This window comes from Furipterus horrens, unplaced genomic scaffold (assembly GCF_987537825.1).
Source record: "Furipterus horrens unplaced genomic scaffold, mFurHor1.1.pri manual_scaffold_2, whole genome shotgun sequence".
NCBI lineage: Eukaryota > Metazoa > Chordata > Mammalia > Chiroptera > Furipteridae > Furipterus > Furipterus horrens.
In genome coordinates, this window is record NW_028327172.1 from 142560236 (window position 1) to 142577826 (window position 17591).

Below are 17591 nucleotides of genomic sequence, written 5' to 3' on the forward strand. Positions count from 1 at the left end.
TAAACTGGTTCAGAAATCCTTTTGGCAAATAACAAATTCTCAATTCATATATTTCCACTCCTCTGGCAGGTGGGTGAGCTCCTACTTTTCCCTCATGCTGGAGATGCTCATATCCAAATGGAGCCAGTGGACCTCCTCTGACGCCAGGTGACTGAGCTGAAATCCATAGCAGACCACATGTTTTACTTGTGACTGTCTACTATCTTCTGAATAATGCCCATCACTTCAGTTGTAATACTAGCCCAAGTGGTTGGCTTGATGTTGCTTTCAAAATAATGAGAGACTTATAAGCACTCTCTCCATGGCTCCTGGGGAACATTCCACATCGGTACCTAGGGACATCTTGTACTTGAATTTGGTGTGTAATTTACGTTTGGGCCCAGGTAAACAGCTATCATTATTTTGCTAGATGCTAAGTACCTGTCCTATTAGCTTAGAAGGCCACAATAACTTGTTCAATGATGACTCAAAGGAATTACCCCTAGTTTTTCTTTCCTCTTTGGATAGCAGTCAGAGAACTCAGACCGCTATGGTTACAGGGAGGTGAGGGCAGACGATGACAACCAGGTGCAGCACCTTCTTGTTTCTCTATGTGCACTATAGGTCAAGTCCCATTAGAGAGCATACTTGGACACAGTAGACAGATTATGCATGTCTACTAGAGTACCATAATGGTTATTTTAAAAATTTAATCCTTATTGTATTTTTCCCCACTATCATTTGGTCCCCTTAAACCCCTCAATTCCAGCGATAACCACACTGTTGTCCATGTCCATGAATCCTTTTTCCTTTTCACTCAATCTCTCCACTCCCTCACCTTCTCCCCACTAGCTGTCATCCTGCTCTCTATCTATGAGTCTGTCCCCATTTTCCTTGTTAGTTCAGTTTACAACTGTCATTTTAAAGCAAGAGTGACCTCATTCTGATCATGATTCTGGTGGTTAATAATTATCCATTGTGTGCCATCAATTGATTAATGAAAAGAACATGAACAGTTAAGACACTTTGGAAGTATGATAGTTATATTTTATGTTCTAAAGTCAACAAGGATAAGTAATTGAAAACATCTCCCATTCTTCCACTTCTGTAATGGGAGAACTGAGAGCTCCAGCTTTAAATCATTACCATAATGGAAGGGGTTCACTTGGCCAGTCAACAGTTCTTGTGAACAGAAGGCCTTTCTTTTTAAAAAAAAATATTGTATTTTTCCCATTACCATTTAGTCCCCTTATAACTCCACCACCCTGCAATCACCAGACTGTTATCCACATCCATGAGTCCATTTTGATTTTTGCTCAGTCCCTTCCACCCTGCCCTTAGTTGTCATCCTGCTCTATCTATGAGTCTGTCTATATTTTGCTTGTTAGGTCAATTTGTTCATTTGATTCCACATATGAGTGAAATCATATAGTATTTCTTTCTCTGACTGACCTGGAGAACAGCATGCTAAGTGAAATAAGCCAGAATGCCTTTCTGACAGGGTGGTATTGGATGGCCACCTACATAAATTCTCCACATTTGTACAATAATTAATATAATGTCATATTGCATTATTTTTTTAGGAGTCTCAAATGCAAATTTTTCTAATTGGATACCAGCATTTTATTTTTATTTTTAAGTATATTTTTATTGAATTTATTGGAGTTACATGGGTTAATTAAATAGGTTTCAAGTATACAATTCTCTAATACATCATCTGTATATTGTATTGTCTGTTCACCACCCAAAGTCAAGTCTCCTTCCACCACCACTTATTCTCCTTTTATCCTCTTCTACTCACCCCCACCTCTCCCACTCTGGTAATCACAATACTGATGTCTGTGTCTATAAGTTTTGTTTTGTTTTCTTTTCTTTTCTTAATCTCTTCACTTATTTCACCTAGCCACCAACCCTCCAACTCCCACCATCTGTCAGTCTGTTCTCTGTATCTATGAGTCTGTTTTATTTTGCTTGTTTGTTTATTTTGTTAATTAGATTTCATATGTAGGTGAAATCATATGGCATTTGTCCTTCTCTGACTGGTTTATTTCACTTAACATAGTACCATCTATGTCCATCCATACTGTTGTGAAGGTAAGACTTCCTTCTTTTTTATAGATGAGCAGTATTTCATTGGGTGAATGTACTACAGATTTATTTATCCACACATCTACTGATGGGCACTTGGGCTGCTTCCAAATCTTAGCTATTGTAAAACAGCTGCTATGAACATAGGGGTGCATATATTCTTTCGAGTCAGTGTTTTGGGTTTTTATGGATATATTCTCAGAAGTAGAATCTCTGGGTCATAAGGCAGTTACAGTTTTAATTTTTGGAGGAAACTCCATACTGTGTTCAACAGTGGTTGCACTGGTCTGCATTCACACCAACAGTGCACTAGGCTGCCCTTTCCTCTATGTCCTTGCCAACAATTGTCATTTGTGGATTTACTGGTAATAGTCATTCTGACAGGTATGGGATTATATCTCATTGTGATTTTAATTTGCATTTCTATGATGATTAGTGACATTGAGCATCTCATACACCTATTGGATATCTTTGGAGAAGTGTCAATTTTGGTCCTTTGTCTATTTTTAATTGGATTTTTTGTTTTCTTGGTGTTGAATTGTTTGAGTTCTTCATAAATTTTTGGTTTAATCCCTTATCAGATAAATCATTGGCAAATACGTTCTCTCACTCAGTGGGTTGTCTTTTCATTTCATTGATTGTTTCCTTTGTTGTGCAAAACCTTTTTTAGTTTGATATACTCTCATTTATTCATTATTGTCTTTTGATCCCATTGCCTGAGGAGATACTAAGAAAAAGTATTGCTATGAGACATGTCTGAGATTTTATTGCTTATGCCAGTTTTTTAAGCCACTGAGTCTTACATCCTACGGTACTGAGAATTGATTGGACTTCTGGTAAAGAAGCCAGCATAGGTAAACATGTCTCACTTCCTTGCACAACCACATCAAAATTATAGCTAAAAATAGAACAATCATAACTCAGAACCATGAGAAGTTGAGTTGAATGGAAGTCTCACACCATGGAATTAAAGAAAACACATCCATCCAAACTGTTAGGAGAAGAGGAGATGCAAAATGGTCTGGTCCCACATCCACATGTGGTGGATAAAAATTTAGGAGGGCTATTTTATAAATGAGGTGTCCCAGCTCAATGCCAAGCCCCTATCCCAGAGTTCCAGTGCTAGGAAGATAAGTTCCCATAACTTCTGGCTGCAAAAACCAGCAGGGATTGAGTAGGTGGAAGAAACTTTTGAAGTCCCAAGCTGTTCCACTTAAAGAACCCGCACACAGACTTAGACTCACTCCACCTGAGCTCTAGCACTAAAGTAGCAGCTTGAAAGGTACCAGTGGCATTCAGGGAGGAAATGAAGTGACTAGCATCAAGGTGAGAGCTGGGGGACAGCTGTTTCCCAAACAGAAAGGTGGGCAGAGGCTACTATCCCTTTTCTGAACCCTCTCTCCAAAGAGCCACAGAGCCAGCAGGCCAGTGCCATATCTGAGATTCCATCAACCTGTATGACACTATTTTCCCTACCCTAGAGATCCCAAGTAACTCTGTCCCACACAAATTACAGGCCACCCAAGCTTCTTTTCCATATGAATGGCTGGTCATGGCTTATGCCTCACAACTTTTGAAATTCTCTCAAACAAGCAACAGCCAGCCTTAGTGAGCCACATGTTCCCATACCTCTTGCTAAGTGGCCCCAGGCCTGGTGCTAGCATCAGTTAGCCTAAATTCACAGCTTGGTTTTTCCTAGAAATCTCCAAGCCCAACACAAGTAGCAGACATTTCAGTTTGCTTTATAGCTCAGGCAGGTTGGCACTGGCAAAAGATGGGTGGGGACTGACCTTGGCCTACCCCACCTGAGAAATCCCAGGGCCTGGGCACTCAGTGGTCAGCAGCAGACCACATCAGAGCATCACCGCTCTGCCTCTGCACAGTTGATCCTCCAAGAAAGGCAGAGTTTTGTGGTCAGTGATCATAGCCAGTCCTTGTAGTTGACTGGCCTGGGTTAATCCCTCCCATTGACCTGCCAACAGTAATCAAGGCTCAACTACAAGATGAGGGTGTACTCAGCCCAGACAAAGGGTTCACCTCAAGTACCCAGCTTGGGTGGTAGGGGAAGCTGTGTCACTGGACCCTACAGAACACCTACTATATTAGGCCACACTACCAAGACAGGTAGTCATAGCAGCTTGACCTAATACATAGGAAAAAAAAAAAAAAAACACAGAAAGTCTGCCAAAATGAGGCAACAAAGAAACATGGCCCAAATGAAAGAACAGATCAAAACTCCAGGAAAAGAACTAAACAAAATGGAGATAAGCAATCTATCAGATGCAGGGTTCAAAACACTGGCTATAAGTATGCTCAGGGAGCTTAGTGAGGACCTCAACAGAATAAAAAAAGATCCAGTTAAAAATTAAGGATACATTAATTCAAAGAAAGAATAATTTATGGGAATACAACAATAGAAGGGATGAAGCTGAGAATCAAATCAATTATTTGAACCACAAGGAAGCAAAAGAGAACTACTCAGAACAACATGAAGAAAAAGGAATCTAAAAACCTGAGGATAGTGTAAGCAGTCTCTGGAAAACTTCAAGCGTTCCAATGTTTGCATAATTTGGGTGCCAGAGGAGAAGACATAGAGCAAGAAATTGGAAATCTATTTGGAAAAATAATGAAATAAAACTTCCCTCATTTGGTGGAAGAAATAGACATGCAAGTCCAGGAAACACAGAGATGGATGCAAAGAGGCTACTCTAAGACACATCATAATTAAAATGCCAAAGGTTAAAGATAAAGAGAGACTCTTAAATGCAGCAAGAAAAAAGCAGTTAGTTACCTACAGGGGAGTTCCTATAAGACTATCAGCTGAATTCTCAAAAGAAACATTGAAGACTAGAAGGTATTGGCAAGAAATATTCAAAGTTATGAAAAGTGGGGCCCTACAACCAAGATTTAGATAAAGAGCTTTCCAGACAAGAAAAAGCTAAAGGAGTTCATTATCACCAGACCATTTATATGAGATGTTAAAGGGGCTTACTTAAGAAAAAGAAGATTAAAACTATGTATAATAAAATGGCAATAAATATACACCTATCAACAATTGAATCTAAAAAACAATCTAAGCAAACAAGAAGAACAGAGACAGAATCATGGATATAGAGCATTTTGATGGTTTCCAGATGGGAAGGTGGGTTTAGAGGAATGGTGAGGGGATTAAAAAGTACAATTAGGTAGTTACAGAATACCCACCAGCATGTAAAGTACAGTATAGAAAATAGAGTAGCCAAAGAACTTATATGTATGACCCATGGACATGAACGATGATGTGGGGATTGCCTGAGGGAGTGACGGGTACTGGGTGGAGGGGAGAAAGGGGGAAAATTGTGACAACTATAATAGCATAATCAATAAAATATAATTAAAAATTTAAAGAAAACACAAATATGAGTGTAAAGAAGTAAAGTTGTAGTCCATATGGAAGAAAAGAGTTTGTTTATGTTCTAGTGTTGAATTAAAGACTTTCTAATTAATTTTGAAGGCCCCAAATCAATATATTTGCTAGGGTTATTGTTTACTCATACTTATAGGCTTACAGTTTGTACTATTATAATTATATTTACAAAGTATGTCATTTTGATCCCTAATAAGTAACTCCAGTAAGCTTTAAAGTATTAATTTTACAAATGTATGTTATTATTCATACTGCAAATAGCAACCTACTTATTAAGTTAAAAATAAAATACAGTATATATCATTATGTTATCTTTTTTAAAATCCTATATCCTAGAATATATTTATTGATTTTAGAGATAGAGGACAGGAGATATAGAAAAAAAGAAAAAAACATTGATGTGAGAGCGAAACATCAATCAGCTGCTTCCCACATGTGTCCCATCTGGGGATCAAACCCACAGCATTTTGGTGTATGGGACAATGCTGCAACCAACTGAGCAATACAGCCATTATAAGTTATTTTAACAAATGCTGAATAAATACACAAAATTTTAATTTATTAATGCTCCTCTAGGCCTAACTTACATTCTTATACAAACTTTCTTCTAGTTTCTACTTTCCTATATTTATATTTATTTTTCAGTAAAAATAGTTTACTTCTACATTGATATAAACATCTATGACATGTAACATTCTACGCCATTTAGTTTTAAAGATACCATATTGATATTACTGAGGCCAGGTACAATGACTGTGTGTAAGAAAACTTCTTGACTTGATCTAGTCTATCATTATCACGAGATCCCTGAGCGCCACATCCTGCTCTGTAGTTAAGCTGTGATGAAGGATAAGACTAAATCCTTGGCTGCCACAAATTTTCTGTGAGAAACAAAATTTAAACTGAAAAAAGGTCACCAATAGAAGAATCATATATTATCATATTTTAATTGATAGAAAGGATATACATAAAGGCCCTGAAGCATGGAAATGAGGAATAAACCATTTAAACATGTGAAGGGGGAACAGCATGAATAAATTAATCTGTTTATACTCCTAAATTATCACACACAATTATATACCAAACTAATTAATTCAAAATCATTAACAATACATAAACAAAACACAAAGGAGTGTCATCTTTAGGACAGTAGAATCATTTAAATATGTGATTCTTTAAGCAAAGTTACATTTACTAAGTGCCTGATACTGTACACATGCCATCTCATTATGAATAGTTTCCCACTATGTATGGAGTGGAACTCAGAGAATGTCAACAACATCCTCAAGGTCATTCAGCTAGCAAGTGTGTAAGCCAAAATTCAAATCCAGATCCGTTCGATATCAAAGCCAATGTTTCTTCCACTATTTGCTTTTGTTTCCTTCAAAATATAAATCACATAGGGTCCCTTTACAACAAGGGCTATTTCTTCACTGAACATACCCAGTCTGTATCAGATCAATGTTTTCTGAATGTCATTAATTACATTCAGTAAAGGTAGATATGAATCACAACTCACAGCTTTTAAACCATCCATCTCTTAACACCAGGAGGAGTATTTTATGAAGTTCTGGGACAGGCTATTCCTGGTCACTGGGGCTTCTGCCTCTCTTTCCTAGAATTAGCCCAGCTTAGTTATACTACATTCATAGTTCTAGTCAATCATTGCTATCCTCCCAAACTATTGAGATGTTCTGCTTAAACACACAGTCTTCTTAAACACTACCACAGTGTGACATCCCTCTATGTCATAACACTTACAACAATAATAGTTTCATGTCTTTTTGAGTGTGAGGATTTGATGGATGTTTTTCCATAAATTCCATAAGGGTAAAGTCTCTTGTGTTTTTACTCAATATTGTATCCTCCATTCCTCACACACTGTACCTGGAAAAGAGCTTAAAATATATATTTTGAATAAATATAGATATTCACAAATAGTCGTATATAAGGGGCCAATTAGTAAATGATATAATTAGTGACCCTTTCTGCAGGCTGGAGTTTCTACTTTCCAGAAGGCAATATTACTATAAACACACATGCTGGTTAGCATTTCACAGCACCATATGAGAGCACTTAAATCATAGTTTATGAATGTGTCAACCACCTACGAAGACACAAGAGAGGGTCAGCATTCTTTACATCTGTGGGTTTAAATTATTTTATTTACATAAAGAGGCAAAATGAAGAAATAAAAATTAGAGATAGAATTATACAAAAAGCTAAATTTAACTTTAGCCATGGCAAGTGTGGCTTTATTGGTTGGAGCATCATCCCATAAATCAAAATATCTCGGATTCTATTCCCAGTCAGGGCACATGCCTAGGTTGCAGGTTCAGTCCACCATCAGGGAGCATATAAGAGAGGCAAACAATCTATGTTTCTCTCTCATATTGATGTTTCTCTCTCTCTCCCTCTCTTCCCCTTTCTCTAAAATCAGTAAGCATGTCCTTGGTTGAGGATTTAAAAAAAGCTACATTTAACTTAAGACATAGTGGAAAGTACAAACTCTGTTGTGTGCAACACACACACTACATGGAGCCACTCAAGAGATAGTGAATGAATGGATAGATGATATCATCCTTGCCATGTGAAATAAATGAAAAAAATAAGCAAACATAAACTTATTAGGATTGTTTTAGAAGTCACAATTGATCTCAGCACAATGTTTTGATTTTCACAGGGGCTGCTTTTGTGTGACATTGTGTACAGAAAGTTGTTGGCACAGTTTTTTTCTTTGTTCTAGAAAGTAGAGCTGACTTTTTTTTTATTTGAACCAAGACCCACTGGAAATGATGTTCTTTAAGAAGACATTGTAATATTTTCTACATGTTCTATCAAGTCCAGGTAAATAAACATGGGCCAACTCATTAGAATTTTAGCACACAGAATTTATTTGGTTATGGATAGAGTTTGGAATGTACCATTGTGGCTAAATGAAGGATTATAAAAGAGGAAGTAGAATAGAAAGTGAAGGAAACAGTAATGTACTTAACCTTTTACTTAATGCTAAAATCTATGAATACATCTTTCAAAGATTTATCCAAAAGATATGAAAACAGGATGTGTATTGCTTAGAAAGATTCTTATAAAGTAATTTCAATTAAATTATTTTAGCACTGTAAAGACAACTTAGAGCTTTTATTTGTTAAGAACATTACTAAGCAACTATCGTGTGTGTGCTGTGAGTACAGAGATAAGTATGACATCTAAGATTTATATGTTGGGGTTTCATACACATATGCAAAGTGTAATACAACTTAATTTTTTAAAACTATTAGGCTTCTGCCAAGCACTTTACATATAGTTTTATGTTCACAATTCTACGTGGTATATTGTATCACTTTCTTCATCTGAGAAGCTGATGCTCTGAGAGGTTAAACAACTTGCTTAAGTTACCCAGTCACTGAATTGTGAGACTATGATCTAAACTAACTCTAAGTATATCTAACTTCAAACTCCATTGTTCTTCTCATAAAACCTCATTATTGTCTAATACATACTATGAATGAGAAATAGGTAGCTAGAGGAAGTTTCACCCTGTCTAGGAATGGGATGGGGAGGATTTCTCTCTCTCTCTCTCCCCTTTTTTTTTTTCAAGATGAATAACTTCTCCCAGCAGGACAAAAATGAAGGCTGTGACTGTGGCTGGAAAAGAGAAGGAAGTAGTTGGAGATGAGGTGAGGAAGGTCAGTTGGACCCAGATTTTGAATGCTCTTAAGTGCAGTGCTGAAATGTTTGAATCTTCATGACCAATGTGGTGGCATAGAAAAGTTTTACACAGGAGATTGAAATGCAGAGTTGTTTACATTAGTATTTGTATGAAGGAATATGGGTAAAAGTTGAAGCCAGTGAAAGATTGGGGGCAAGGAAACCAGGGACAATAAAGAAAATGGAGCTAATTCTAGAGCCATTTTGGAGCTGTTATCTACAGGACTGGAGAGCAATTACATATGAAGAATAAAGAGAGAATAATTTCAACTTTTCTGCCTTTTATTATTTGGATGGGTTGTGGTTTTAACAAAAATAGAGGTCTTTGAAGAAAAAGGATTTGGTGTGGAGAGTGTTGGTAAGATGACATGTTTGGTTTGGGATGTGTTTAGACTGGGGCATCTGCAAGGTATTCAGGAAAAAAATAGTTGACAAGTGGGAACTGAAGTCTGAAGTTTAGTAGAAAAAACCACACAAGGGACATAAATAGGGGCCAATAAAATCATGGGAGTGTATGGGATTGTATATAAGAGGGTGAAATTAGATAACAATAAGATCAAAGATTGAACAATGCAGTATATTTAACTCCATGCTGTCATGAATCATGACTATTTTTTTCACTATTCTTATCCCCAACCAAATGTAGTGTCTGGCTCACAGTAGACAATATCTGTATTAAATTAATAGATGATGAATAAAGAATGAGTGAAAGGGAGAGAGGTCAGTAAGGAGTCAGAAGGTAAAGAAAAGACAAAAACAAAATAGAGGTAGAGCTGGGGAGTGCAGTGTTGTTGGACAAAAGGAGAAGAAAGTAGAGCATGGGGCAGTGACCAATATATTTAATGCTCATATTATGTCATTTTTTTTTGTTAAAGTTGCCACTATATGCATGCATGTTAGACTCATCTCTTCTAAATTTTATTTTTAAATCATGTTATCTTTCTCAAAAATCTCAAACATTTTCCAAAAAGACAAAACTCAAATTCTCCATGTGACAATTAAGATCCTCTACGATTTGATACTGACTCATGTTTCCAACCGTAGTCCTCACAGTTTTGAATCATCCTTCTATTCATGTTCCTTTCTTCCCTCTTTCCCCAACAAGTCAAGGTTTTACATGGTTCCATTCTCCTTTCCTCTGCCTTTTTTTCTCAGTTTATCAAATGTATATTTTAATTTTATTTTTTTAATTATACTATTTTTTCCTTTAGTCCCCTTACACTCCCCTCCCTCCAGCAATCACCGCACTGTTGTCCATGTCCATGAACCCTTTTTCCTTTTTGCTCAAACCCTCTACCCCCTCACCTCCTGTTCCCCATCTAAGTCTGTCTCTATTTTGCTTGTTAGTTCAGTTTGCTCATTAGAGTCCACATATGAGTGAAATCATATTTGTCTTTCTCTGACTGGCTCACTTTACTTAGCATAATGTCTTCCGGGTCCATACTGCCTTTTAAAATTTACCTTCCATGGCTTAACCAGAGTTCCACTTCATTCATGAGAGCTCGGCAATTGAGCGCAAACTCGTGTATCCTTTCACTGAATTCATTCTTGTGTAGGTTATGCCCCATGATATCAGTGTTTTGAGATTTTATAAAAGCAAAGAACAACTATGAATTTATCTTGCTATACATCACAGCCAAAGGCTCTTTCCCTGGGTTTTAGCAGTTTCTACAGGGATGTGTCAAGTGGCAGCTGCTTGCCTGATTTTGAAGCTCTTTCCCCCAGTGCTCACAGCTATAGCAACATTAGAAACAAAAACAAGCAAACAGAAGCTGCATGAAGACCATTTTCTTCACATCTTATATTTCTACTTGTCACTCCAGGGGATGAGAAAACTTGCCATTATTATTTTAAAATCTTTCAACTGACTTATCAGCATAGAGCCAGTTGTGCCTGATGATAGGAGAACATAGATAAGGGTGTCTGAATGGTGATACTCATCATGGGTGATGTAGCTATGAATGCTGTACAGGGGTGCTCAATGGAGAAATTAAATATAGGGTCTGAATACTAATGAGCAGAAGCTGATTTGACTGCAATTAAAATTTTCTTTTCTTATCCCCACCTAGAAGCCCCTTCAGAACAACATCTACTTATTTTTTAAATTCAGTTGTGGAGTCCTCTGAGAAATATTTTTTGATCCATATCATAACACTGTTTAGGAGCTCTCACCATGTCTTCTATTGTTCTTAATACAGTAAATTGTAACTTGTGTATTTAATTGTTTACCCCACAAGATGTTTTGATATAAGAGAACATATATTAAAATTTTTTCCAATGTTTAGCATAAAACTTGAATAGTTAGTGTTGAATAAATACTTGCTGCATGAATGGAATGCATGAATATGATTGCTAGGTCTTCCATAAGTATTGTAGCAATTGATTTAAAGAAGCCTTTTAATTTATGAAAGTGCCATACTTTGCATTTATGTCTCTAGAAGAATGCTAGTCTGCTCAGAGGTTAAAAAAAAAAACAGGAAAAAGGAAAGAAAAGACATCAGTAATGAGGATCTGAAGGTGATGTTCAACACTAGTGTTGAAGTTAGTAGGAGGAATTTCTGGGTAAGATACCTACAGCTGTGGGTTATTCTCTGATTCACACTTAGAGGAATGAACTACAATAAACTGATTGGCAACATTGTAGGAGAAAGGGGCACTACTGTAGCCAGGTACTGCTGCGGCTCATACCTAGCATTGGACTAAGTAGAGAGAAACTCGTTATACTGAGAGCTGGAAACCAGCACGGCAGGTCACTAAACACAGGGAATAATTGATGCCGAGACTCATGTCTTTGAGGTGACTGAGCATGGTTTCAGCTTCTGATCCACTTTTCTAAGGCTGCTGTATTGTGAACTGGTCATGATAATTTAGAGATATATATTTTTCCTTTCACTATTGTCTAAATATGAAAGAATTGGACAGAATTCCCCATCAGTCTTTGTCAGACCCATTTCAATGCTGAATTCAGCTACACACCAGCAGAGCTCTTGCTGTAAAAATAGGCAAGCAGAGATGTTATATCACAGACTTGAGAGAAAACATGCCTGTCCCAAATAAGAGGGATACAACAAAGAATCAGAACACATGCCCTCTGCTGACACTGATTTACTGAAAAAGACAAGAGGAAAATTTGTGATTTATGTTATTTTGTGATTCAAGAGACTATAGCATTCAAAACAAAAGAGAAAAATATTAGATCAAGAGAGACTACAGGAGGGTTAAAAATCAGGGAGTAGTGAGTATAGTGAGTATATTGCTTAGATGCTGCAGAAAATCAAAGTGTAGAACAGAAGACAAAATCTAAAAATTCTTCCAGAATTACAAAGAAAAGAATAAAGAATAATGAAATGAATGGAATATAGATCTAGGAGACTTTATTAGTGTATGAGCCATGCTACAATGTACCTACCCAACCCCTACCAAACCATCCCCTGCAAAACACACACACACACACACACACAAAGAATGTAATTTTCTTTTCTTTTTTCCTTGTAGTAAGTACACTTAATGTGAGATCTACCTTTTTCACAAATATTTAAGTGCACAATAAAGTCTTTTATTTTATTTATTTATTTTATTTTTAAAATATATTTTACTGGTTATGTTGTTACAGTAGCCCCAATTATTTTCCCCTTTTCTCTCTTCTACCCAGTACCTCCCTTCCCCCAGCAATCCCAGACCCATTAGTTCATGTCCATGGATCATGCATATAAGTTCTTTGGCTTCACCCTTTCCTATATTATTCTTAACTTCCCCCTGTCTATTTTGTACCAACCAACTATGCTTCTTAATCCTTGCACCATTTTTCCATTTCTCCCCCTTCCCCCTCCCAGCTGATAACCCTCCAAAGATCTCTATACCTATGATTCTGTTCCTAGTCTGGTATGCTTAGTTGGATTTTGTTTTTATTTTTTATATTCACTTGTTGACAACTGTGAGTTAGTTGTCATTTTAATGTTCATAGTTTTGATCTTCCTTTTCTTAAATATGTCCCTTTAACATTTCATATAATAATGGCTTGGTGATAATGAACTCTTAGCTTTACATTGTCTGGGAAGCACTTCATCTGCCCTTCCATTCTAAATGATAGCTTTGCTGGATAGAGTAATCTTGGTTGTAGGTCCTTGCTTTTCATCACATTGAATACTTCTTGCCAGTCCCTTATTGCCTGTAAAGTTTCTTTTGAGAAATCAGCTGAGAGTCTTATAGGCACCCCTTTGTAGGTAACTCTGCTTTTCTCTTACTACTTTTAATATTCTCTCTTTATCTTTTACCTTTGGCATTTAAATGATGATGTGTCTTGATGTGGTCTTCCTTGAGTCTAGCTTGTTTGAGACTCACTGTGCTTCCTGGACTTGTACATCTATTTCCTTCACCAAATTTGGAAAGTTTTCCTTCATTATTTTTTCACATAAGCTTTTGATTTCTTGCTCTTCCTCTTCTCCCTCCGGCACCCCTATGATTTGGAGGTTGGCATGTTTAAAGTTGTCCCAGAGGTTCCCAAGCCTCTCCTCATTTTTTTTTTTTTCAATTCTTGTTTCCTCATTCTGTACTGGTTAACTGTTTTTTCTTTCTTATATTCCAAATCATTGATTTGAATCCTGATTTCTTTCCCTTCACCACTGGTTTTATGTGGATTTCCCTTCATTTCACTTAGCATAGCCTTCACTTCTTCCCTTATGCATTTTCCATACTCAAGTATATCTGTCAAGCCTGTGAGAATCTTTATCACTAATGTTTTGAATTTTGTGTCTGTTAGGCTGGCTATCTCCTCATCTGTTAGGTTAGCTATCTCCTCATCACTTAGTTCCCCCACTGGAACCTTGATCTGTTCCCCTTTTTGGGCCATTCTTCTCTGTCTCCTCATCTTGACAGGCTCCTGTGTTTGTTTGCCTCTGTGTCTTAGGTAGAGCTGTTGCCCCTGCTATGTCAAGGGGCAGAGCCTTAGGGATTTGTCAGTATAGGGTGACCCATTTCACCACGTTGTGGTGATGTGTGTGTGGGAGGGGTCAGAGAGGGAACAATGTCACTTGCTCAGCATTTGCCCCTTTTCTAGGCAGTTCTCCCACTTTTGTATGGGATGGCACCTCTCCAGCGGTTGCCCTGGCTGTCATTCCCAGAGTCGGTGGGTCTGCAGACGTTCTAGGACCATGGGGGCCCTTTAAGCAAGCAGACTCCAATGAGAGATCAGCAGTTTCTTCCTCTGCCCCAACCCCCACTGGTTTGCACAGTCAGAAACAATGAGGCTTGATTTTCTCTGGCGCTGGGACCGTGGGCTGCGAGATCTGGTGAGGAGCTGGGAATACTCCCTACTTTTTAAAATGTGTGACTGCACTTTCTGCAAGCCTACCGCTGCTGCCCTTGCTGCCGCTTCTGCCGCCACCACACTGTGTTTTCTCTGCTCAGCCTCCACCCCTCCTATCTGTCTGGATGTGTATTTCTTCTTTATATCTTTGTTTGTTGGACTTCCATACAGCTTGATTTTCTGGAACTTCTTGCTGTTTCTAGTTTTGAGGTAGTTGTATTCCTTCTTAGTTGTAGAGGGAAACCCAGCATGTCTGTCTAGGTCTCCATCTGGCCAGAAGTACAATAAAGTCTTTTAAATATCACCTCCTAGATCACCACTAAAATAAGTATAGGTACTGAATTGCAAGAAGATCCCTAGAGTTAACTTATTTAGCATAACTGAAGCTTTATCCATCCTTTAACAACAACTACTGATTTTCATGTATAAGGGTGACACATTCCCTTTCTCCCTTTGTCCTCGGGCAGCTCCTTGTTCTCAGCCCAAAAAACTAATGTGGCAATGTCACAGAAGACAATAAACAACAGGATTTATTCTTCCCAGATTTCCTATTATTTAGATGACACATATGTGATCCCAACTTCTTGGGATGTCTTTTTATTCCACCAGTAACATGACAACTGAGTTTGTAAAAGCAATAACTTCTCTTACACTATACCATCTTTGATTCATCTCATTTTCTAGAGGCTATCTGTTGAAGGGAAATTTTATCATGTGCTCTGACTGGCCACCATAGACATTCTAAAGCAGCAGACTTCATACTTCCAGTTTTGCAGAAATTATAAGTGACTCTCACAAGCAAATGATCTCATCTGTCTTCACTACATTGAAGAGGGTAAGATTAGGAGAATTTATATTTATTCTTAGCAGAGAATTGGAACATGCCTCTGTGGTAGGCTTTGATCTAAGTAATGTCTTTTGTCTAATGATCATGTAAGACCCTATTCCTCTCCAGACTCGCAGAAAACATGAACCAATAAAATCTTCACAAAAAAAACTACCCTCACAACCATAAAGAGAAAAGCTAAGGAATCGATCTCATCCAAGGCCAGGTTTCCTGGGCCCAGTGGGATAATCATTCAGAGTAACCACTACAACTGAAATTTGCTTGGAGATCAGTGCAGAGAGACCAGATGAAATAATAACTTAGATATTTAAAATAAAATGTTTTGGACCAGAAAAAGAGTTAAAGTCATAAATCAAAAATAATAACTAATAGCAAAATAATCAGTTTATATGTAAACTATGTAGTAAAAATTATGCAATCAAAATAAGGTTCTATAAGTTTCTAAGCAGAAAAAACAAGTGACCTTAATAAACAATCAGCTTTGGATTAGAAAATATTGAAAACTTTTGGTCAGAATAGAAGGAAAATTAGAAGCCCATAAATTATACATAGACATGTGGTATATATATATGAAGGAAATAGAAAAATTGTCTTAGATATTTAAGGACTGAGAATGTAGCAAATAATTATTATATCTTTTCTAAAGTTATCACTCTAAATTTTACTCCTAATACACCAATAGTAAGTCAAATTAAAAATTTTGAAGAAGATTTCATGAGGAATCATGTCAATAAGCACTGAAATGAGAGAAACAGAATTAAGTTTGAATAACTGTGGCAAATACACTACAAACCAACATAGGAAACAATTCATAAAAGAGAAAATAATGTAATATGTAAAAAGTCTCAACAGAGTTATGCCTCAAAAAAGATGTAGTATATATTATTTTATCTATTTATTTTGTTAAATACAATTAAAACCCATGGAAATGTTATATAAAAGAAATATAAGAAGAGTCTGAAAGGTGAAATAAAGTCAATACAGTGGTTAAAAATCTCAAAACCCAGAAACAATAGGCAGAGTTCTTTGGGTTTTCTTTCTGACTCAGATACCCAGACTTTGAGCTGAAACTTGATGCTGGAACATAGACATTCCAATATTTAAATATCTACCAAGACATATCACAGTCAAGATTCTGAAAAGAAAAAATATTGAAAGCAACAAGATAGAAGGTTAGGCAAGAAAAAAAGAAAAGAAAAGAAGGAAAGAAGGAAAGAAAGAAAGAAAGAAAGAAAGAAGGAAAGAAAGAAAGAAAGAAAGGAAGGAAGGAAGGAAGGAAGGAAGGAAGAAAAGAAGGAAGAGAAAAAGAAAGTTCCAACAAAATCAAGTTGTCTCTATTCAAAGAACCAGGAAAGGGACAGCCTACCAAGACAAAAATAGATCTAGACAATAACTGCTCTCCTCCAGCCAAATATCACAGAAAAACCATGACCCCAAACACACTAGCAAATGTTAAGTCTAAGGGGAGATTAGAATTCCAGCCTTGCCAGGCTATTATAAAGTGGCCAAATCACCTTGCTGGGGTGGTGTCAGAGTAGGCCAAGTACAGATTTAACACTTTCATTCTCACTGCTGGTGTTGAGCAGCTCACTCCAATCCTGATGCTGTAATATAGTGGAAACCATGTTTGGGGCCTGGGTTTCTACCTATGCTGAAGAGTAACAAGAACCTTATTCACCTCACTACAGGGATAGAGTCAGAGGGGGTCTAGTGGAGATTTAGGACTTTTGTCATGAACATGGATATGGGTATGGACAAGGCCATCCTTTCTCTTATTGTGTCAGTGAAAATTATGTGAGGAGTAGTTGCAAGCCACTCCTTCTACTTCCAGCAGGACAGAATCAGGGGAGGTCTAGTGGGAAGCCCAGCAATAACATGGAGATTCCTCCCCCATTTATCAACAACGGAAATCAAAAGGAAAACCTGGACTTGCACTCCTATTTGGCAGTAATCAGCGAGCCTCTCCACCTTCACCCCCCTTCCACTCTCCTTTACCTTTAACATTTACCAATGTCACAGAAAAAAAAAAAGCTAAAACAAATAAGTTTAAATAAAATTTAAAGTGCCATAACATAGTACCTAAAATGTCCAGATTTCAATAGAAAATTACACATGATGCCAAAAACCAAGTAAATCTCAACTAAAGTGAAAATAAAAATAGACACTGACACTGAGATGAAAAATATTTTTTCCAATGTGTATATTTTATTACATTTAAAAAATATTTTTAATTTATTATTTTTCTATTACAGTTG